The sequence below is a fragment of the Lutra lutra genome, chromosome 6 (genome assembly GCF_902655055.1).
Source record: "Lutra lutra chromosome 6, mLutLut1.2, whole genome shotgun sequence".
Taxonomy (NCBI): Eukaryota; Metazoa; Chordata; class Mammalia; order Carnivora; family Mustelidae; genus Lutra; species Lutra lutra.
The window spans coordinates 5,931,582-5,956,249 of record NC_062283.1 but is presented as its reverse complement, the minus strand read 5'-3'; the positions used below and the strand labels follow the sequence as shown (position 1 = coordinate 5,956,249).

Here is a 24,668-nt window from a genome sequence, read left to right as displayed (position 1 = left end):
TCTGTCTACTTATGATCTCTCTCTGTCAAATAAATAAATAAAATCTTTAAAAAAAAAATCTTTGGGGCGCCTGGGTGGCTCAGTCATTTAAGCATCTGCCTTCAGCTCAGGTCATGATGCCAGGGTCCTGGGATCAAGCCCCATATGGGCTCCCTGCTCAGTGGGGAGCTTGCTTCTCCCTCTCCAGCCCCCCTGTGCTTGTGTTTCCTCTCCCGCTGTCTCTCTGTCATAAATAAATAAAATCTAAAAAAAATAAAATAAAATCTTTAAAAAATAAATTTAAAAAATAGAGTCTAGGTAGAAAAGGTAAATACAACAAATTAATAGATGATTAATTTGCATTATGACACAATAGATAGGAAGCATTGCATGTTTTTATAAGCTAAATGGAAATGCCCAGAGATAGTTACATATATATATCTAATTCTTTCTTTCTGTTTGTCTGTCTGTTGTCTCTCTGTCTGTCTGTCTATTTATCTTCTGTTGGTCTATCTCAATCTGTTCAATTCACTTTGTGTGCTTCCCTTTATGAAGCTTCTTGGGTGTTGGAGTACTTGAAACTAAAATTCATCCTCATTTTCTTTAATTTATGTTTTACTGAGACATATTTAAGATAAACTATACCAACGCTAGAAAGGAGTCATGTATTTTAAACCACAGATAAGCAATACACTGAATTACCAATGTTCAAATTCAGATAATATTGGATGAAAAGAGGCTAAGACATAGAGCAGAACAAATGATCATGTTGACAGACTAATTCTATAGCAGTGGTTCTCGAAGTGTGGCCAGGGAATCCCTGGGGTTCCTAACACACTTGGAGGGGTCCATGAGGTCAGAGCAAATTTCATAATCAACTCAACTATTATTTTTGCTGTTTCCTTATCTTTCTTTCACAAGGGTCCGATGGAGTTTTCCAGAGAGTACATGATGTGCAAGATCATAACAGACCGACCAGAGAAGCACATCTGAGAACACAGTGGTCTTCTATTAAACAAGGCAATAAATATTTTATTTTTTTAATCTAAAACTGTGCCATTCTGATTTTTTTGTTGTTGGAAATGATAGTTATTTTTATAAGAATATTCAGTTATGTCAAAATGTAATGGATTACTGTTACTTTTTAAATGAATGGATGATTCAATACTGACATTTTTCTCTATTTTAATTTCTAATATAAATTATTGACAGATATAACCCACATTGATAGACGCTCTGGGACGGGGGTGGGTTCTCAATAATTCCCAAGTAGGTGAATGGGTCCTGACTCCCAGACGGGTGACAGTGCTAGTTTACAGTTGGGATCTCAGTTTGTTTTTAAAGCCTCAGTTAGGAATTTTACAAGAATCAAAATTAGGGTGGCACTTGCTCTGAAGGGCTGTAAAACTATTCTTTAGCAAGACTAGATCCTTATTATTATTTTTTTTTTTTGTATCAGTTGCTGATTGACAAAGTCCAGCCAACAGAGTAAATGCAAGTGTAGTTTCTGAGATGATTTGTTTCATCCCTTCCATTCCTGGCTGGCTGCTTTTCCTGGACCTAACTTTGTACCAATGCCAGTGTATTAAGAGGCATTTTTTTTTTTTTCTGTGGATTATGCATCTGCTATACATTTGTTGACTTGATTGAAATTAAGGCCATTTCCTCACTTAAGTTTATTTGGCTCAACTGTTACCTTTATTCCTTGTTTTGTCTTGTCATCACCATTTTGGCCAGCAAAACTAGACTGGCAGGCCCTGGTGAGGTGGGGATCAGAGAAGTCTCTGGAACCACGCAGACTGGGCTGACATCCTGGGTCTCACACTTGCTCCCATATGAGCACGGACAATGTCTTTACCTGATCTGTAAGTAAATTTCCTCAACTGAAAATGGGGGATAAAAATAATGTTTCCTAAGTAATAACTTCATTGTTATACAGATCAACCAAGTTAACACTTCATACAAAATTTAGAGCTAAACTTACCATGTAATAAATGTTAGGTGAAGGGGCGCCTGGGTGGCTCAGTGGGTTAAAGCCTTGCCTTTGGCTCAGGTCATGATCCCAGGGTCCTGGGATCGAGCCCCGCATTGGGCTCTCTGCTCGGCAGGGAGCCTGCTTCCTCCTCTCTCCCTGCCTGCCTCTCTGCCTTCTTGTGATCTCTGCCTGTCAAATAAAATCTTCAAAAAAAATAAATGTTAGGTGAAGAGGTCTCAAAATACCATTAATATAATTTCAATTGCCATTTAAAGCAAGGGCGTGGATACTGAGGATTTAGTTTTCAGAGAAAATATGGCTATTTAAAGTGAATTCAGACACCTATTTAAATAAATCCAACCCCTTTAATTCCAAGTTCATCCCCACTACTAATAGTTAAGGACAGCAAGGGAAACATGAGTAACAACACAAACACACTGATAATACAGAGAGGAAAATGGCAGGAAAATGAAGATCAGAACATAGACACAAAAGCTGAGAAGCATGGTAGAGAAATTCAAAAGCATACAGCTAGCAAAGCATCGAAAAGGCAATAATTGAAATTATCTATTTGGGCAATAGGTAGAAAATTCAGCCAAGCCTTCTAACTACTTTATTTTTTTAATAATGCAAATGTGGACATAGTTGTTAAAGTATCATTAATATTATCACCTTAATAGTGTCTTTGCAATTCTAGCTACTCTTCAAAAAATGTCTTACGATGATAAGTGCATACAGTCACGTAATGCAATCCAACTGAAAGCAAAGGAAGGATTAGAACATTTCTAGAACACTTTCACCCTTTGGCTTCCACCGTTTCATTTGGGTTGATTTTCCGACTCGTATCTCCCAACGAGATAAACTCCCCTTCTGCTTGCCAGACTCTAAGTCCCAAAGACGTGGACATAATGCAGATGGGATGGACTGTGCTTACCAGCATTGGCCTGAGCTCAGCCTCCTCCAGCTTCATGGTCATGCCAAATATCCTAGACTCTGAGCCTGTTTACAATAGGCAGCAACGCATGCCTTCCAACTTGACCGTTGTTGACCATGGTTGTGCTTTGTTCTTTTTCTTTTAAGCCTGTTCGAATTCAAACAATTAGATGAAATAAAATAATTACCAAAAAGGATATATTTCTTAGCTGTGGTGAACTTGTTTTCTTTATTCGTCTTTTATCCAAATGAAAGGAGATCAGAGAAATATATATCGGATATATATTTTTTTAACAGAAAAGGTGAATTGCCCTGGAAATTTGGGTATAGCCCCAAATTTGCTAGCACCTTGTCAGAGGTCTCAGGATGGAAAGTCCTCCAGTCTGATCCTATTAAGCGACTGCCCGGGGAGGTAAAGCCCCACCCACCCATCTCATTGACCATCTCACCCCATGGAGCTGAGTGCTGGAGAAGCACACTGAACTGTTTAAGGATAATTCATTTTAGGTTATCAACAGTGCAAATATTTTGCTCTTGAGCTCTGCCTTGAAACGATTTTAAGGAAATCGATTTAATGATTTAATGATTTGAGGAAAGTTTAAAATTAGAAAGAGACACAGATAGAAATGTTGAAGCATGAGTACTTTGGGGGGAAAAAAGTCAAGTTTTGAGATTAGAAAAACAAAGTGCGAAATGAATTACTACAGCCTAACATGCGTTGTTTTCTCTCTGTGGATGTTTAGGCAGGTGAACTCCAAGTAGGGAAAGCCCATTTCTGAGAAAACCATCCAGTGCCTGGCAGTTTGTTTTACTTATCACCAGAGGCCTGCCGCTGAGCACAGAGGGCTGCTCTGTTGGGGCTCCCACAGCCGTGAGCCGCGATGCCTGGGGCGCAGTCCAGCGTGGCCTGCTGAGCCACGAGGGGACATGGCGTGAAGGACCTTCTCAGTCCTTGGCTCCTGAACTGTGGCCAGCACAGCCTGCATCTCCTCCATCTCGTTACCGCACTGAGGGAGCTTCCTGCGAGAGCTTTCTTTCCATGAAGAGCTGGCCGTTCGCTTGCGGTCCTCCAGGGGACAGGACGCAGGCCCGTCATCCCGTTCTCACCTTGTGTGATGGGGAGATGGTCCATTTTACAAGCGATGCTGTAAAATCAAGAGCTTTGCATCATCCTGGCCCCCCACCCCCCGCCTCCTTCATCTCACTCATAAAGCCAAACTGGATGAAACCTGCGAAATCTCTGCCATTAACTCTCTTTTGTTGGTATTATGGGAAACAGGCTAGACCACCAAAAATGAGTGGAGGTGGAAGAGAGCTATGGCTGTTTCTTTGAGGAAAAAACAAAATACAAAAACCAAACCGAAACAAAACAAAACTATTTACTAGTGATGGGCAAATCAAAGAAGAAACAGAGAAAAAATAATAAGTTTGATGAAGTAACTGAAACAAAACACTAATGGTTTAGACGTGAGCTCATCAAGAGTAGGAATCCTCTCTTCTTTTGGATTAGCACAAGGGGGAGTTTCCCTTGTTAAGGAAATATCTGCACCCTGGGCTTGTTCATCAACTGTGGGGAAACAACTATCTTCAGCCAAGAATTTCTGGACTGGGTGAGCTCTGGGAAAAGATTTCCCCCAAGTTCAATGATTTCTGTCCTCTGGATTGGGGCAAGTGTTTCTGAGCGCATCCAAAATGACCCTTTGCCTTCCATCCTGATGAAATCACATTGTGAGAGGGCCAGAGAAAAATGTAGGGCATGTTTACAGATGGAGGAGCCCAAACTCATCTGTGGACTTGAAGAAAACGTGACTGAGTACCTCATTCTTTGGACACTCATAACAGAAAGGGCAGAAATTTCAGGATTATTTGAAGGAAAGAATGTTTCCCAGACCACGTCTATCACCACCTCCCTTCTTTCAGAAGAGAAAAATTGGGAAATTATTACCACAACAGTTTTCTCAGAGCTTTCCCAGGTTTCTGAAGGAATGGAAATTTTCCAAAATACTGTAGGTATTTAAACTATATTAAATGCCTGATAAAATCATGAATGATATATATTTTGGTTGCAGATTATTTATATCTTTCATCAAGAAAAAGGATCTGTGACTATTGTCAAGGTAGTCATGGTGATGACTTAAATTTTGAAAACTGTATCTGTGGGAATAACAACCAGATGGACATGGGATGCACAAAGACCACTTACTTAATTAGATGATAAAATCAGTAAAAAAAAAAAAAATACTGGCAGGTAAAACTGAGACTTGTTTTTATTGAACTTATTCAATTTAATATGTAAACCTAGTATCAATTCTATAATTACAATGTTATATTTACATTTTATGTGTTTATTAAGTTATAACAACGGGCACTTGAGCACAATAAAAAGTTGTTTTCATCTTGCCAGTAGAGAAACCGAAGACCAGAGAGAACAAGTACCTCTTTCAGAGGAGCAGAAGTTGTAAATGGCACAGTTAAAAATAGCCTCCAGGAGTTGAGGTTCTTTTTAGAAGCTCTGCTACGTTACACATTTTTATGTTGCTTCTCTAAGTTAAATTTAAAAGATATTTTGATCAACTAAAGAATTTGTATGAAAACCTAAAATAGCATGGAATATTTAATTCATTCTCCTCCATAGATCGATAGGTAGATAGAGAGGTGGGTAGAAAGATGGAGATGACAGATAAATAATGGTAGGTAGGTAGGTAGAGAGACAGATACAGAAGGGCTCAGTCAGTAGAAGCTTCTCTACTAAAAAGCATGCAGCACATTACGGAGATGCCATGTCCACAATTTTTATGACCCCAATCCAATTTCATGCACTGCAAACCTACATGAACTCTGAATGTAATCACAGGGTCAGATTTTGTTGATACATCAACACCACGTGTCGAATTGAGAACCTTTTGGATGGGTTATCTTGGGTAGAAGGCTATGCAAAGAGCCACAGAGAATGGCTTAGGACACATGCCATATAAGAACAATTATATTTTGTTTTTCTTTAGAATTGGACATCTTACCTTCTGTTATTTTCTCCAAAACCACTTCTATCTTGGATAAACATAAAGACAGAGAAAGTATATTTCTAAGTTAACTTTTCATTATAGCTCTCCACATCAATGTCATCATCCCAACTACCTTGTGTATAACGATCATAATAGCACACTATACTATGTGCAAATTTTAAAAATGGCATAAAATAGTAACAGGCAATAGATGCACCAACCTAGAAAGGTCTCCATACAACAAAACAAAACAAAACAAAACAAAACACATGGATGTACTTTGTAAACTAAAGGGTCAACAGTCTTCATGGAATGGCATTTGAAGAGGGGAATATCACTTGCATATTTGCTAGGTTTTTGTCAGGAAAAAAAATCATCACTTTTCTTCAAGGAGTCAGAAATGCTTTAGAAAAGAGACTTTTGCATGGTGAACTTGAAATGTCTTGAGCTTGTGGCAGAGGCATAAATTGGAATGTGTGCGATGTAGATCAAGTTTTGAGCAGGGTATTCTCAGTTCTCATACATTCCTTGTAGGGCTGGTCAGTCTAGCTGTACCTTTCTATTAAGAAGAGGTCTACTTCTCTATCTTCATACCACCTTTGCCTTCAGTTTTGCCTTCGGGCTGATTTCCCACTATGGGCACCTAGGAGTTTGCCAACGAGTGCCCCTGTATCATCCCTCCTGCTTTCCAGGACAAGTAAAACCAACCAGTGTAGGGCCTGGAAATAATAGAGATTCAGCAACGACTCTCCCAAAGTAAGAGAAGTGAAGTGAGAAAGATGGAGGTACGGTGCTCTGATCCCTTATTTTTATATGCTACACTGTTTGCTCGACCTAATTTCAAGGTAATGTTACCCATGGTGCACAGCATTCAGCAAACTAAAATAATGGAAACCTTTTCCCAACCCCCAGGGGAAAAAAAATGACATCACTGACCACACTCTCATTGTTGATTATCTTCCACATATGTTTATGCTTCATTTCTTGGTGTCTACTACTGTTTGTCTTCTAGGAAATGCTGGTGCTTAAAAAATTTGCAGAGATCATATAAAAATAGCAACAGCAAACCCTCATAACAATAGCCAACACCTATTGAGGGCTCCTTCCATACTCCATGGTCTACGTGCATGAACTTACACAGACAGAACCCTGATAGTCATTGTAGGTAAGAAGTTGAACTGACTTTACTCTCATCTTACCTATGAGAAAAACTGAAGGTTAGTGGCTTCAGTGGTTAAGATTGCACTAGCTGCTAACAAAGATAAACCCTGAACTCTTAGTAGCTAAAACAGAAGAAATGGATTTCTCTTCTATACAATAGTCCAAAAAGAGTGTTAGGTGGATAATCTTTCTTGCCATAATTCAAGACTCAAGATTCATACTGTTAGGATTCTGCCATCTTTAAGACATAGCTTGCAAAGTGGCTGTGGAAGAGGAAAAATCATAGCACCCTAGAAATGATACTCTTCATTCCTGCACAACTTCCATTTGTGAGAATTCGTCATATGGCTTCATTTAGAAGCAAAGATGATTGGAAAATTGAGACCATAACTTGGAAGCCTCTGTCCAGCAGTATGTTCACACAATGGGTGGGGAGCATAAATTTTTGGTGGACAGCTGGCCATTTCTGCTAGAGGAGGGGTAACCTACTTTCTTAAGAGTACTCTTGAATAACTAGGGATCCAGGAATTTGAGCTCATCTTTGTGTCCAGATGTAAGCTCCTGCTCACAATTTCATACTTTTGGAAGTATGGCTTATGGTTTTTTGGCTCCTTCACCGCCCTGTACATAAATGTCTATGGTTGTGACTATATATAGCATAGTGTAATTATAATAATATTTTACGGCATTCTGAAAAAAAAAAAAAAGCCCCATTACTGCCTGAAATTCTGCCGGCAAAATAATCTTGAGAAATTCCATGATGGGGTAGGACAGTCATGTTCTAAGACCGGAATGGGTGTCATGAAAAGATAATAATTTTTAGTACTAAGAGGACACAATTTTTAGCACTTTCCCTATAATATTCCCTATAGAAAAAAAAATCTTAATGTACAGTTTGCCAAATCAAATATTATTCAATGGTGCTTTATCTCTTTTCTATATCAATCTTACTTAATGAAGTCATATGTGGCCTAGAACAGAACTGCTTTTCTTATTAACAGCTTTTCTAATATAAAATTTCACAAAGGCAAGTTTTTTATAAAATATTAATGTTGGAAGTAACTGCCCTCTACCAATAAGATTTTATCGGTCGTGTCTAAGCACACCAGAATAAAGAAAAACACTTGCCTCCCACTGTTCAACAGCAATGGAGAACTATAGAAACCCCAAAGATAAAAAATATACGGAAATGGAAAAGACAATATTACCCTCCTCCATTATGTTCTTTAAACAAAACACCCTGACAGGATTTGCTATATACATTGCTGAGCAAGTTGAATCTCTCTTGAAATTATACACAAAATAAAATTGCTACATAACTCTTTAATTCAACAAATTCAATTTTATATGTGTTTATGTAACAATGCAGCCGAACTGGGAATGCTGACAGATAGGACTAGCTGACTGACAGTCTGCACTGAAAATAAACTGTAAGATCGGTGTTTTGCTATTTCCAGCCTTTTTTCCCATTAACGACAACATAATTATAATTTCTGAATCAAATGCATCCAATGATCTACACTTATTTTTAATTCAGATGAAAAGGTCAAAAGTAAGACCTGTAAATAACTACTAACATTGTTTTCTTAAAATGTCAAAAATGGAGAAAAATATAACAAAACTGGAGGCTGAAAATTAGCCTTTTCAACTACTGACATCAACATCAGTTCTCTTCAACAAACATTTAGTGAGCACTAACTGTGTGCTATGCTTTGTGATAGTGTCCCACGAGAATGAATCATATGTCCTTTTTCTCTTCAAGGTGTCTACAATGTAGTTGGGGGAAATGTGTGTTCACATTTTTAAAAAAATGATAACATCCACTAATGTAGTTCTTCTTAGAGTTCACCTGTGGGCAAATCTGGGAAGGGGCTGTATGTTTGTAGCATTTTTACAGAGGTCTAAAAGTGAATCACTAAACTTCATCTACTGAAAATCACCCAATAACCAAAAATACCAGGAATCAAAGTGAAGTTCCTTATTATACTGATTTATATCCATGAGATGGAGGAAACCCCCCATCTGGTATGGGCTCCTCTTTCCAGTCTTATGAGATTTCACAAACAGCTATACACACAAGGGACAGGGACATACGAGGAGTTCAATCACCACATAGTGTAATAATCCAACCGTCTGTAACTCCCAGTTAAACCCTACAGTACAGCTGAGGTGGAAGGCTTGACTTTGACGGAAAGAGACACCCTTCCTTGGGTTGGAGTTCCATCAAAACCAGTTGCTGAGCCTGTTAGTGAAAAATCCAATGCACGAATGCAGTTGTACCAGATGAAGGTGGCTTGTCTTCCCCAAAGATTCACACCAAACTCTGTTTGTAGCTTTTATGATGGAGACAAGAGATGGAGAAAGAAGGACATTAGAACCAAGAATGGTTGCTTACTTCATGGAAGCAAGATGACAGAGCTACATCAGTGGGGACCACTTTTTCACAGAGCTATCCTCCCACTACAAGATGGGTCCAATTTGTGTTTTGGAAACTGGCCGAACTGGCAATGCCTGTGTGTGGTTGGGTAAACAGAAGCAATGTGAGAAGGACTAAGGGACAGGTCAATAGGGAAGAGACAGCTTTCCTAAAATTCAAATTCTGCTATCCTCTCTGCTCTGGAAAACTTTTCTGAGAAAAATTTCAATAACCAGCTGGTTTGAAAAAATAATTTGTATCCTGATAGGATGTCATTATGAAATTAGTCTAAAAAGAAAACAGACTGAAATAGGTCAAACTCCATATACATAGGTTCTCTTCTTTTGGGAGGATGGAGGGGACACAGCAAGGTAAGGAGTGAGTGAAGTGGGTGATTTCCCCTCTACCTCATGCAATATCATATTATCACATGACACATGTTATTACATGACATAAGCTTCACCTTAGTCCTTTATCCTCAACAAATTCAGAATAGTACCTATTAGTACGATAAATAGTTAATACACACTTCTAATCTGGGAGAAATCTATAAGGCCATCCAAAATCCAATAGTTTGTTGATACACTCTGAAAGATGGCTAGCAATAAGGCAAATATTAATGTAACATATAAACCTTGCCCAAGTGCTACCTAAAGCTGTTGCTTGCAACGCCAGCCCATCAAATTATGACATGTCATGTAACTTATGAACAACTTCTCAGAGGTTTCTTTTGCTGTGTTTCTTTCCAGAAATATTACTAAGGTTTCCTTTTGAATAGCCTAACATAGTACTTCCATTCCTGTTCCTAACATAGCACTTCCATTCCTGCCTTGGGATATAATACAGCTAATAATCAGAAGTATTTTCAAGAGAGTGATACCACCAAGGTGGTGGGATAGGAGACCCCATCCTTCATCCCCCATAAAGAACAATAACTACGTAGCTATTCATCAACAAAAACAACCCTGGAAGCCCTCAGGAATCCACTTACAAAGCTTCAGTAACACAATGGAGAAAGCACTTGAGAATAACAGCACAGAAAGAATAGGAAAGTGGTTTCATTGTGCCTATATCATCCTCTGCCCCAGGCCAGCACTCCTCATGGCCAGGAGAGAACTCTCCAGCCTGAGGCAGTTCTCCTCACCAGGGAAGGGACAGCGGCGGAGCAACAAGCTACCTCAGCCTTCCCAGGACTGCATGAAGGACGCTGTTTGGATTCACCCCACCCAGAGCCTAGCGTAAGGGAGACATATAGTTGTGGCTAGAATAAGGGAGGAGGACGGGTTCTACCAATAGCAGCCACGTGGCGGGAGTGACCATGGTTGCCAAGGGCCTTCACCACTGAGGACCTCCACAGCCCTTGTGAACACTGTGGATCCCAACAGCTTCTATCACAGGTGACCTTCTCGCAGACCACAGCAGGCTACTCCACAGAGGACTCAAGCAGCTTTCACCACTGAGGAAACTAATCCAATGGTCGACACAACCACCATGAAACCATGCAACTTTTGCCACTAAGAGCTCCAGGGGAAGACCTCTGGAAAATTCACAAATACGGTGAGATTGAACAATATGCTCCTAAACAACTAATCAGACAACGAAGAAATCAAAAAGGAAATCAAAAATTTAAAAATGCCTTGAGACAAAAGAAAATGTTAATACAATATACTAAAACAAATGGTATGTAGCAAGAACAGTTCTAAGAGGGAAATTAATAATGATAAATACCTATAATAAGAAAAAAAGAAAAAAATAAGAGAACTATCTTTATATTACTAAGAACTAGAAAAAAAAATCTAAGCTCAAAGTTAGTATAAGGAAAGAAATAAAAATTAGAGCAGAAATAAATGAAATAGAAACTGGAAAGAAAAAATAAAAGATCAGTGAACCTAAGAGGGTTTTTTTAAAAGATAAAATTAATTAATCTTAATTAATTAATTAATTAATTATATATTAAATTAATATATAATATATAAATATTAATTATATTATGAAATGTATATTTTATATTATGTTAAAACATATTATATAAAATATATAATATATAATTAGTTATATAAAGTAAGTTGCTTAAATTAAAAAGATTTAGCTAGACTAAGGGAAAAAAGAAGATTCAAATAAAATCAGAAATGAAAGAGATGTTACAACTAATAGCACAGATATACAAAGAATCATGAGACTACTATGAAAGATTATAGGCCAACAAATATGATTAAAGTCTTAGAAACACAAAATTCACCAACACTGAATCAAAAGAAATAGAAAATTTGAATAAAGTAATAACGAGCAAGAAGATAAAATCAGTAATTAAAAAAAACATAAAAACAAAACAAAACAAAACCCTCCCAACAAAGAAAAGTCCAGGACGAGATGGTTTCACTAGTGAATTCTATCAACCATTTGAAGAAGAATTAATACCAATCCTTCTCTAACTCTTCCAAAAAACTGAAGAGGAGGGAACACTCCCAGACTCATTCTACAAGGCCAGCATTACCTTGATTACCACAACCTAACAATGACACTATAAGAAAAGAAAACTACAGGCCAATACCCCTGATGAATATGGATTCAAAAATAGTCAACAAAATACTAGCAAACTGAATTCAATGGCACATTAAAAGAATCATACATCATGATCAAGTTAAATTTATCCCTGGAAAGCAAGGATAATTCAGTATGTGCTAAATAAATATGATATAGCACATTAACAAAAGGAAAAATAAAAACCATTTAAACATCTTGATACTAAAAAAGGCATTTCACAAAATTCAACAACCTTTTATGATTTAAAAAGAAAAAAAAAATCTCCTAATAAAGTACATATGGAAGGGATTTTCCTTAACATAACAAAAGTCATATAGAACAAGCCCACCTCATACTCAGTGGTGAAAAGCTACAAGCTTTTCCTCTCAGATGAGAAACAAGACAAGGATGCCTGGTCTTGCCACTTGTATCCAGCAGAGTACTGAAAGTCCCAGCCAGAGTAATTAGACAAGAAAAAAAAAAAACAACTTCCAAATTGGAAAGGAAAAAGTAAAAATGTCTCTATTTGCAGGTGATATAATCTTATATATAGAAAACCCTAAAGTCTCTACCAAAAAACCTAAAATTTAGAAAAAGTTGCAGGATATAAAGTCAACATAAAACAATCAGTTGCATTCTATACACTAACACCAAATTACCAAAAAAAGACATTTAGAAAACAATCCCACCTACAATTACATCGAGAAGAATACAATACTTAGAAATAAATTTAACCAAGGAAATGAAAAGATCCGTGTGCTGAAAACTATAAAATACTGATGGAAGAAATAAAAAAGGACACAAATAAATGGAAAGATATTTTATGTTCATACATTAGAAGAATTGATACTGTTAAAATATCCATTCTGCCCAAAGTGATTTACACATTCAATGCAATGCCTATCAAAATTCCAATGGCATTTTTCACAGAAGAGATGTTGAATAGCTAAAGCAACCTTGAGCAAGAATAATAAAGCTGGAGGCATCTGAAGTCACAATTTCTAACTTCAAACTATATTGCATAACTGTAGTAACCAAAATCATATGGTATCATCATAAAAACAGACACACAGAACAATAGAACAGAATGGAGAGCCCAGAAAGAAATCCATCGGTATACAATCAAGTAATTTTTTACAAAGTTGCCAAGAATATACAATGGGAAAAGAATAGTCTCTTTGATAAACGGCGTTGTGGCAACTGGATATCTACATGTAAAAGAATTAAATTATATTATACCAGATGCAAAAATCAACCCAAAATCAATTAAGACCTGAAACCATAAAACTCCTAGAAGAAAACACAGGGGAAAAACTCTTTAATATTGGTCTTAGCAATGACTTGCTTTTTGAATAGATACTAAAAGCAGAAAGTAAACAAGGTGGACTACTTTAAATAAAAATTTTCTGCATCACAGAGCAAATAATCAACAATTAAAAGGCTATCTATGGAATGGGAAAAACATTTGCAAACCACACATTTGATAATGGGTTAGTATCAAATCCTGCCATTTTCAACAACATGAAGGAAGCTAGAAGATGTTATACTAGGGTAAATAAGCCAGACAGGGAAAGACAAATATCATATTATCTCACTCATATGTGGAATCTTAAGGGGAAAAAAAAAAAAGAGTGGAATTTATAGTAACAAGAGAGTAGAGTGACAGTTACCAGAGGTGAGGGAATGGAAGGAAAGGGGAAATACCAATCAAAAGGTACAAATTTTCACTTAGATGAATAAATTTTGGAAAGCTGATGTACAGACTGGTGACTGCAGTTAATAATAATGTACTATATACTTGAAATTTGTTAAAAAAAGTTGATCTCAAATCTACCACAAGAAAAAAACAATGGTAACTATGGAAGGTGATGGATGTATTAATTAGTTCGACTGTGTAATCATTTCACAAGGTATAGATATATCAAAAGATCATCTTGGACACCTTCCATATGTACAATTCTTATTTGTCGCTGATAAATAAATTATTTTTAAAAAATAATTTCAGGGTGCATGGGTAGAGGAGTCAATTAAGCATCTGACCCTTGGTTCCAACTCAGGTCATGATCTCAGGTTCATGAGATTGAGCCCAGCATCAGGCTCCACACTCAGTGTGGAGTCTGCTTGAGATTCTTTCTCCCTCTGCCTTTCCCCCCACCTGCACTCCCTCTAATAATAATTTAAGTAAGTAAGTAAATAAATAAATAATTTCAAAGACCAGAAGAACATCATGCAGAAATTCAAACAATTTGCCCATCCCTTTCCTTTCTGAATTCTTAAGCAGCATACTCCATTTTGCTTTGAAGAACTTGGAAAAAGATATTTGCTATCCTCGTACCAGCACTTCATCCATTTCACCCACCATCTTGTGAATTTGCTGAAGTAATTGCCAGAATTTTCCATCACCAAGTAGTTCATCGATTAAGATAGGATTTTAGATCAGGCCTGACTACCTTTCAATAGAATCAGACTCTGTACGTTGACAGAGCGAAGAATATTAGAGGAGGGGTCATCCCTGCTAAGTTTGTAAAGTAAAATATGAAAAAAATGGTCTTTGAGCCAAAGAGAGGGGAAAAATGAGAAAAGGAAGCAACCTTTTGACCACCCAACTCATAGAGAATGGCATCTGTCTAGCCTTAGGAATGTATCCCACAAATGATACCATGAGAAGGCTCTTTAGATATTTCCAAAGCATCAGACATGTTTCCCCTGCACTCAAAACCTGCAAGGCCTGTCATGGCCAGACACGCCCAGGAAGCACATGGGGTGACATCACATGTTTCTGCAATTGCAGGGGGAGGGGGAGTTTACAGTGCGATGTCCGGCTTCAATGCAGAGTCTGTCTCCATGCCCCAGGCTGTTGCTTCTTTGTCCATACCCTCAACGGCATATCCCAGAATGTTGCTTATTCCTTATTGCAACTTATTGTTACTTATTGCTTAATGAAAAAACAGATTGCTCTGCCTAGCATCTAACAGTTGTTAATATCCTAATAACATTAATGTATGCAATATCGAGCTGAATTGTAAGACTGACAAGAGCCTGCATGTGTGGAAATGTAATTACAGTGCAAGTTTAATGATAAGTCACTGTAGTTTCTCTCTTCCCTAATAAACTGTCAGGTAGTACCAAATACAGCAGAAGCAATTAGGGGAAGCAACAGGATCTGGGACTGAGGGACAGGAGGAATGGAAGAAAGAGAACGTCTGCATCCCCAAAATAGCTTGCATCAACTGCGGGGACTTCGCAGGTGCCGATCTCTGGCGAGCAGGAACGTCAGGCCCCTCGTGCAACCACCGAAAATTGAGCATTTTGATGGCTCATCGGAGGTCCCTTATTTTCAACTGTGATAAAGGACCTTAGATAGCCAAACAGCCTCATTAAATTCCACCTATTATTTTTGTATTCCCCTCACACTTGTTTAAAGTGGTAATTTATAAAACACTAACATTTTATTTAGTTTTTGCAAAGGCAAGAAATCCCTTATTCCCCCGGTCTTTTAGCTGCAATTGTTAGATGGACAGAAAAGGGTCCAGACAGGGCAATGGATCTAGTACAGCCCATGGCACAGGCTAGGGACTGCGCTGCCAAGTGGGGAACAGCAAAGGATTTAGAGAGTGACAGACCTGAGTCCACTGCCCAGCTCCATAACTTTATAGCTGGGTGACTTTGGGCAAGTTACTTCAATCATTTTGATATCCTATTTCCAGATATAGAGCATGAGGATATCAGTTAATAATATCTACTTTATAAGGTTATTATGAGGAACAAATTAAATAATGTATTAAACTTCTGACATGTCCGCCTATGATGCGCTCAGTCCGGATTATTAATAGTTTATTATTACATCATCTGTTGCCATGTGTATACGTGTTCGCCCCCACCCCACAGCCTCCCCATGTCTGCTAGACCCTGCTCCTGCAGCGAAACTAAATCACAGAATCATTACGGCATCCGGACAGACAGGATTATCGTCATTACACTGGCAACCCTATTATTGGACGCCTGAGAGAACTCGGTTGATCTGAACTCATCCAACTCATCTTCAGTTTGGCAGATATGAGCTAGGGACCAGGCTCTGAGGGGGCAGCCGAAATGCAGACAGGAGTAGAGCAGAGCCCCTCTTCACCCAAGAGTCACCATGTTGGTACTGAAGCAGTTCAGAGGCAACGTGAGAAATGCCGCCATTGCTGCTCAAACACCAAAGAGAAGGGACGTGCCTCTCTGGCTGGCTCTCCGACAAGGCGTTCTAGAGAAGATGGTATCTGCTCTGTTGTCTCTTGATTATTTCAGTACTGAGCTGCTCTCCTGGGAAAGGGTGGGTGTTCCAACAACTTGTAGCTCTACTTCCTTCCAGAAGGGCAACAACTTAGAGGGGTTTTGGTTGGGTCTTGGCTTGGTTTTGTCTTATAAAAATTCTTCTTGGTCAAGGGGCCGGATGGGATGAGGATGAGGGAAGGGAGCCCGAAACAGGAAATGAGGTGTCTGGGGAACAAAGGACAAGAAGAGAGAAAAGTTTAGAGAAGTGACTCTGTGCTTCCACCGGGAATCGACACGTTGGGGTTTTATCATGACTGAGTCTTCTGAGGTTCCTCCGTCACTAGACACAGTACCAAGCACGGAAATCTTTGTTCTAATTCCCCCCTGGCAGGAAAAAGCTTCTGGGTTCACTCAACCCTATCTTTATCCTTTACAAAGGAAAACTATAGAGGGAATGGCTTTACTCCCAGGGGCTTCAGCAGCAACTTCTTATTGAACTAGCTCTGTCTAACCAGACAAGTGTTCCGACTCCCTCCATGCACCTGCTGCAGCCCTCACACAACAAAAAAGCCTGCTTAGATGCTTTTATTTGCTTTCCTTTGGGGTTCCTCAAAATCTAGGTGCGCCAGAGAGGAAGCCTTTGAAACCGGGTGACCTAAGTGATTGATAAAGGGGCTGGAACATTCCTAAAGTTCCAGTGGTTATTGCTTGTTTTCCTCAACCCCTCAAGAGTGGAGAATACATGACCCAGATTCAAATCATCAGAAGGAGAGGCTTCCAATCGTACATTAAAACACAAAGGAATGGCAATATGTCTCCTATCAAATTTAATGGCTGAGAGCCTCTACCATTCATTATATATGAAGAACGCTGACAAACCCTCGCTCCAAAGCAGGACTGCATCCACTGCATTTTAGAAAAATTAGCATTTACTTAATTTTAGGGAGTTCCAGTAAAGAATGTTCAATCTCAAGATAATACCTATCAACTTTTTACAGCATTTTATAGTTGAATTTTCTTTTTTTTAAGAGTTCAATTAATTAATTAATTTTTAATTTATTTATACAAGAGAAAGAGTGCATGTGCACATGAGTTGCGGGGGGGCAGAGGGAGACTCCCCGCTGAGCCCAACACAGGGCTTAATCCCAGGACCCCAACATCATGACCTGAGCCAGAGGCAGAAGCTTAATTGACTGAGCCACCCAGGAACCCCTATAGTTGAATTTTCTAATATTTATCTCCAATCTCCTATGTATGCACTGGATCATAATTTCATGTGTATTGCCAAACTGCAGACATCTTCCCAAGGAGTACTGCTAGGCCTGGAATTAAAATGATCACTTCCTGTTCTAATGATGCTCCGTGTTCACCTCACGTGTATTGGGTAAGATCCGTAACTGCAAGCAACAGAATCTGGTCCTGGGTAGTTTATTTATTTATTTACTTTAAAGATTTATTTGTTTATTAGAGAGAGGGAGAGCATGAGTGGGGGCAGGAGAAGGGAGTGAATCACAAGCTGATTCCTTGCTGAGCATAGATCTCATAACCCTGACATCACCACCTGAGCCGAAATCAAGAGTGGGAGGCTTAAATGGCTGTGCCCCTGGTCCTGGGTAATTTAAATAGAAATGTATTTATTGGGGCACCTGGGTAGCTCAGTCATTAAGCATCTGTCTTGGCTCAGGTCATGATCCCGGGGTCCTGAGATTGAGCCCCGCATCCGGCTCCCTGCTGGGTGGGAAGCCTGCTTCTTCCTCACCTTCTGCCCCTGCTTGTGTTCCCTCTCTTGCTGTGTTTCTGTCAACTAAATAAATTAAATCTTTAAAAAATAATAAAAAAAGTGTATTTATTGAAAATTTAATGGGTTCCCAGAATCTGCAGGAGGATGGGAAATCAGCCTTAGGAAATAAATAGAAGTAAATAAATAAATCAGCCTTAGGAAATAAATAAAGTAAGGGAATTTGGTAAAGACAAGAAGCAAGAAGCAAAGAAACCACTGCCTTGGGGCAGAAATGTCCAATGGAGAGGTTGCCTCGGTCACTACAGAGCAGTAATGGGAACAGATCCCGTACCCTCATTGGTCACAGTGAGAACTATGAATGCCCCTTCAATCCCTCTCTCTTTGAATATTCTGTTCCAGATGAAAATTTAGAAGCTGAAACACCTAATTGGCCAAGGCGAAGTCATGTCCTAGTATGTACTGACTGCTGATTACTCACATGGACACTCTCTACACATCAATGTTACCACCAAAGCACCTTCCTCTAAAAGGTCTTCTTGACAATAAAAATCTGAAACTCCAGAGAGGGGGGAAAATATCTTCATTATATCACTACCTACCACAAGGTAGTAGCTCAAATATCAACAGAGAACCACATGATAATAACAGAAAAATGAAAGGGGGCCATGAAGACACCTCCACTCTGCTCTTGGCATTAATTTTGGCTGAAGTGTGCTCACATTTGGTTAGGCCACAAACTCGCAGGGCATTCACTAGCACCAACAAAGAGATTTTTGTCCCGTGTGGTTATTTCTTGATTACAGGGAAAGTCAGAGGCCTCAGAACAGGTGGCTTCCTTCAGTCAGCTGCGTTCCTGAGAGATGAGAGGCGAGGCAGGTCTTGCGAGCTCTGTCACCGTCTGGCAGTGGCTCAGACATCCCAAGACTTTCTGTCACGTTCTGGAAAGAAGGGGACATTTCAGAAACTACAAAGCTTTTCTCAGCTTTGATTTGGTGCACGGCTCCCAAGAGCTGTAAAAGTCGAAAAGTTGACTCTTCGGGGGTGGCGAACAAGGTCAAGTCTGATTATAATGTGGTTTTGCTAGAGTGTATTGTTTTCAGAAGAGGGGAAAAATTACTATGTATAAATATGCAGAGAGTGAAAAGTGAAAAGAAAAAAAAAAGGTGTTAGTTTTTTTTTCTTTTTTTAAGATTTTATTTATTTATTTGACAGATTACAAGTAGGCAGAGAGGCAGGCAGAGAGAGAGAGAGAGAGGGAAGCAGGCTCCCTACTGAGCAGAGAGCCTGATGTGGGGCTCTATTCCAGGACTCTGAGATCACGACCTGAGCCAAAGGCAGAGGCTTAACCCCCTGAGCCACTCAGGTGCCCCAAAAGGTGTTAGTTTTAGTTCAAGCCGAAGAGATTGAGCCCACAATCCCAATTACATGTAATACATTTCTAGGGGCAGAAGGAATAACTACCTGTCTTTGAAACGCTCCAACATCATCTCCAAGAACATTCCCTGTTTTTAGTTTGTTTTAAGCTGTCATGATCTGAACAGTGAGGGGTGATGGTGTCTAAATGCTAAACAGGTTAGTAAAACAAAATTATTGATTTAAAAACGAGGGACCGATTTTCGCTATGTCCTATGGATTCAGGAGCAAAGTGAAGAATTTTTCCCTTTGGACTTATTTCCTTTTATTTATTTCCTACTATAAGGAGATTTTTTTTCCCCCCCAAAGAATTCAAACGTGTCTCTCTCTTCTCTAGAGATTCAAACTGGAACTTTTTTTTTTTCCCCTCAAAAGCAGTAGAGTTGTCTCTTCAAACAATTACCATGTTTTTCAGGGTTCTGTTATCAGTTAGCTGATAGTGGAAGTGTTCCCATCACTTTTGACAATAAATGACAGCGGGAAGGTAGTTCAATTTTAATTATTTAGGATAGGAGCTCTTGACCCTCAAAGCATGTTAGAATCTCCTGGAGCACTTCAACAAAATGGATGTCTGGGCCTTATTCCAGACCAGCTAAATCATCATCTCTAGACACGGAGCCCATCCTGGTATTTTCTTTTTTTTAACCTCTCAATTGAATCAAATGGGAACCTGGGCTAAAAACTCCTTCTGCCACTTCTTTGTGGCCAAGGATCGAATTTTGTACAAAAGGATTTCTATAAGGCTACAAAGAAAGAATTAAAGCTGAGATATTCCTGCCTCTCTTCCATAGAGGAACCCATGAGCTCGTGAGCCCAGGTATAATATAACAACAATGACAGAAGACACCTCACCAAGCCCCACAGCTCTAGCTGTCTTTTTCCCTAATTAGTATTTTTGATCCAGAAATGGTGCCTGAAACTTGTAGCTTCAGTATCTCTGACTTTAAGAGATCCTGGCTCTCACGACGTTGCTTACTAGAAATGGTATCGTCCATCAGAGAATACAGGAATCTCAAGGCGTATGCCTTTGACAATTTCTGGAAACATTTTTAAAGTACTTTTCAGATTCTAAGGGCGAGTTCCCCACTGGTATCCACTTGATGGGCAGAGGAAACTCAGTTAAAAGGAGCGCAGAGCAGGTTAACACTGAGCCCAGCTGGGGCCCAACTCCCACAGCACAGAGCGATGGCTCTCCGATCTGACATTCCGACTCAGTACATCTGAGGTAAAACCCTAAGATGGGCAATTTTTTTAATATGAACCTTCAGAAGATTCTGCAACAGATGGTCTGCAGACCACCCAGGGAAATATGGCTATAGACTATTATAGGAAAAGCTTTCAAAGAAACCAGGAATATTTAGCTGGGGAAAGCTAAGCTGTCTTCAAATATTTAAAAGGTCTTCCTGTTTGGAAAAAAAAAAAAAAGTAAAATAAATTTTTTTAAGCCTTCTTCTTTAAGACCTCAAGAGACAGAAAAATGAAATATGGGTGAAACTATAGAAAAACTGATTTGGCCTCAATTTAGAGAAGAATTTCATAGCAATCAAATTGGACTGCTTTGGAAAGCAGTATTTCTAGATTCGCCCTAGAATGACTGCCACTTAGAAAAGATATGATCAAGGGGATCCAAGTTTATGGAGGGTAGACGGTTCAGTTTGCCATGTCCCTTAAAATATGAATTTACTTTGAATAATAACATTTATCTCTAAGCGGGATAAGAAAAATGCAGCTGGGCATTTGTGCATCATATTAACTAACTCAATTTCCTAAACCACATCATTGCATCTTGAATATTTTATACAAAGGAATCTTGAAACTAGCTTTTGAGTTAAGAAATTCTAACCTAAACAATTAATAGGGCTGCCAAAATAAAATGTTGATCAACCATTTATAGCTTTATAGTCTAGCATCTAAGCTAATCTAATATAGGGATGGATACGTAGATGGATAGATAGATAGATAGGACGGTAGAGTCAGAGAGAGACAGAGACAGAGATTCATTCACTGCTAGCTAAGACAGACTAAGCACTCCCCACTCCATCTCAGTTTGAATGTGCTTTAAAACTTAGAAAGAAGGAGATTGGAGTGGTTACTTGAAGATTCTGAAAAGAATATAGCAGCAAGTGGACTAGATAAGACCAGAATTCAAAGTACCATCAAACAGTTCACCAGTCGTATTCCCCTCTGGAGTTTCATGACCTGAATTCAAGATAACCCAAGAATTAAAAAGGGTCCTTGGCACAGACAGAAATCCAGGACAAGCATTCTAGTTCTGACTCAAGGAGTACTAAGAGGGTCTCCAAATGCTCATGACAAGTGTGGAAGTCCCATTTTCTTTCTTTTTTTTTTTTTTCATCTTTTTCTTTTCCTTTGCTGCTTTCTCTAGTGCCTCAGCTAAGCCATCCTAGAACAGTGGTGGCAATGGCACCAGGATCCAGCAGGATCCAGTGGATCCAGCAGGAGCCCATGACTTTGAGAAAAGAACCTCCCTTCCAAATACAGGCATTCTGGTTTAAAAAAAGTGGGGGGAAGCCCCAGTTACTTCCTCTTCTCCTCATTTCCCACTCTAACCTCCCTTGACCTCAATGTGGGTACAGCCAAGAAAAGTGTACAACCCCGCAGGATAGATGAAAGCCCTGGCTTTATGGCCAGAGGACTGAAAAGGAGGAGTTGAAGGACAGTACTGGGAAGCTAGCAGAAAGGGAAGAGTTTGAGACGGTAACTCCTGCAGTTGTGTATGAACTCTTGTGCTTAGCTAAGCTACATGTGCAAGGATCTGAATCTGAAAAACACATATCAGCTGTGAGAACCAAATGACAATTTAGTCCACTCTCCCTCCACCAAACCCCGAGTCCCAGACTGGCTATACGTGGGACATGCAGGACAGATTGGAATAGCACAGTGAACGGATTTGAAAATCAAATCAACAGCGGGACCACAACCTGAAGAAGTCTAGTCAAGACCTGTGATTTGAACCCTAACAAGTTGACTGCTTCCAGAACAAAAAATAACAACATCTCTGTAGGCTTTCAACCAGAGCCAGCACTGCAAGGTGGTACTCAAAATGTCCACAATATAACTTGAAATTTCTCAGCAGATGCAGAACCTGGAAAACCCCAACTTGTGTAGGAAAAGACAATCTGAGATGACAGAGGTTCTGGAATTATCTGAGGGAAACTTTAAAGCAGTTCTATAAAATTCTCCAACAAGAAAGGGCAACGGAAACACCCTTCACAGAATGGGAAGATAGAAAATCTCAGCAAAGAAACAGAAGACATAAAGAAGAAATTAAGTGAAAATTTTAGAACTGAAAAATATAATAACTGAAATGAAAATATTGTAGCTTGGTCTCAATGACAGAATGCAAGCAGCACAAAAAAGAGTCCGTAAACTTGAAGACTGAAGAACAGACAGAAGGAAGGGAGGAAGAAAGGAGGGAGGTTGGGAAGAAGAAAGAGAGAAGGGGAGACAGATAGAAGAAAGAAAGAAAGCGAGGGGAGAAGTGGGAGGGGAGGAAGAGAGGGAGGGAGGAAGGAAAAAAGGGAAGGAGAGAGGGAGGGAGGGAGGAAGGAAAGAAGAAAAGGAAAGAAAGAAAGCCAACAGAGCATCAGGGAACTGTGGGATAATGCCAAATGCTCCAACACTTGTATCCTCATAGTGCCAGGAGAAAGAAAAAATACGTGGCTGGAAAAAATTTTGAAGGAATAATGGCTGAAAACTTTGCAAATTTGGTGAAAGACTACCTATAGAAGATCCTGCCTGCAACCTTGGGCAGAACAGCCAGCGTACAGAGAGACAACAAGAAAAGCGGATTAGCCCAGCCCTCTGGAAACCCTAGCTGCAGGAGACAGCGATACCCCGCCCCCACCTCATTTAGAGTTAGTTTGTCTCCTCTGCGTTTCCGTAGCGCTCGCTCCACTGCTGCCCTGGGATTGGCTGGCGCTGGTGCAGGTGGAGGGTGGGGCGTCTCCCTATTTCTCAGGGTTTGAAGTTCCAGTTTCAGCTCTTCCAGCCAGGCTTGGGGGGCGCTTTCTCTGATTGGGTTGTGCCACTCACTTCCGGGGTTCGGGCTGTCTTAGGTGCAGGCCCGAGGATGCTACAGGGGAAAAAAGGAAAACTCACTCAGTATGAAAAGTCCGCTCTTCTCCAGCCCTCGTGCTACCGTATTTACCTGCGCCCACAAGGCGCTATCCCTGGGTGCTCCCCAGGTCTCGTAGGGGCTTTCCATCAGAAAGACGAGGACTGCCTGCTCCAGTCCTGCAACCCCATCCTTCCAGAATACATATATATGTATTATATATGTGTGTGTGTGTGTGTGTGTGTGTGTGTGTATGTGTGTGTGTGTATGTGTATATATATGTTTGGGGGGAAATTGCGAAATACTACAAAATGTTACTTCTTGAATCTTCGGGTAACATTTTCACGGATGAGTGCTAAATAAGTCGCTTCTGGTTTTCTGTTTATAGATTACTCAAAGGATTCTAATTCCTTTAATTATATTCCTAGTCACTTCCCCATCACACTGCCAATGCGTCTTGAAGAACTGGAAGGATATTTTAAATGTGTCCAAGAAAATCATCTTTTAGAAACTTAAAACGTTTGTCTCTATATAGACTTTACAGATATAAATAGTCGTGATTTTGGACTATTCTGCCACTGACTACTGTTATTAGTGCAAATAGTGGGAAGGTGGCTGTATATTGAAGCATATAGTCTTACATGTTAATCATACATTCTGTATTATTTATTCAGCAGATACTGAGTGTTCATCTAGTTCTGGCTTTGACAGTGGAGCAGCGACCAAATTGGGTAAGGTCCTGTCTTCACCCTATCAATGTGGATATTTTAATAAAATACCGTAGGCAAGGGCGCCTGGGTGGCTCAGTGGGTTAAGCCACTGCCTTCGGCTCAGGTCATGATCTCAGGGTCCTGGGATCGAGTCCCACATCGGGCTCTCTGCTCAGCAAGAAGCCTGCTTCCCTCTCTCTCTCTCTCTCTGCCTGCCTCTCTGTCTACTTGTGATCTCTCTCTGTCAAATAAATAAATAAAATCTTAAAAAAAAAAAAATACCGTAGGCAAGCTGACAAGCACAACTGTTCAGTAGTCTGAATATGTATTTTCTTTCTTAATTATTCTGCAAATACAGTTTGCCTACTTTTCTTTTCCAATGCACTGTGTGGTTTTAGCTATGAGTAACCCTGCTCACTGTGAAATTCTTGTCTTGAAATATTTTGCAATTTTTTTTAAAATTTGGGCAACTACCTCAGC

At 39.6% G+C, this 24,668-nt stretch overlaps 1 long non-coding RNA gene across 3 annotated transcripts in view; it reads right to left on the bottom strand.

Annotated features, from left to right (window-relative positions):
* Positions 1-23,679, bottom strand: part of LOC125103048 (uncharacterized) — a 33,554-nt gene extending 9,875 nt beyond the window's left edge. For all 3 annotated transcript variants that reach the window (XR_007128268.1, XR_007128269.1, XR_007128270.1), the window contains exons 1-4: positions 23,269-23,679; positions 18,707-18,925; positions 9,446-9,561; positions 2,889-3,035 (exon numbers count right to left, since the gene is read on the bottom strand). This is a non-coding gene — a long non-coding RNA (uncharacterized LOC125103048). The remainder of the gene's footprint in view (positions 1-2,888; positions 3,036-9,445; positions 9,562-18,706; positions 18,926-23,268) is intronic.
* Positions 23,680-24,668: the final 989 nt, after the last annotated feature.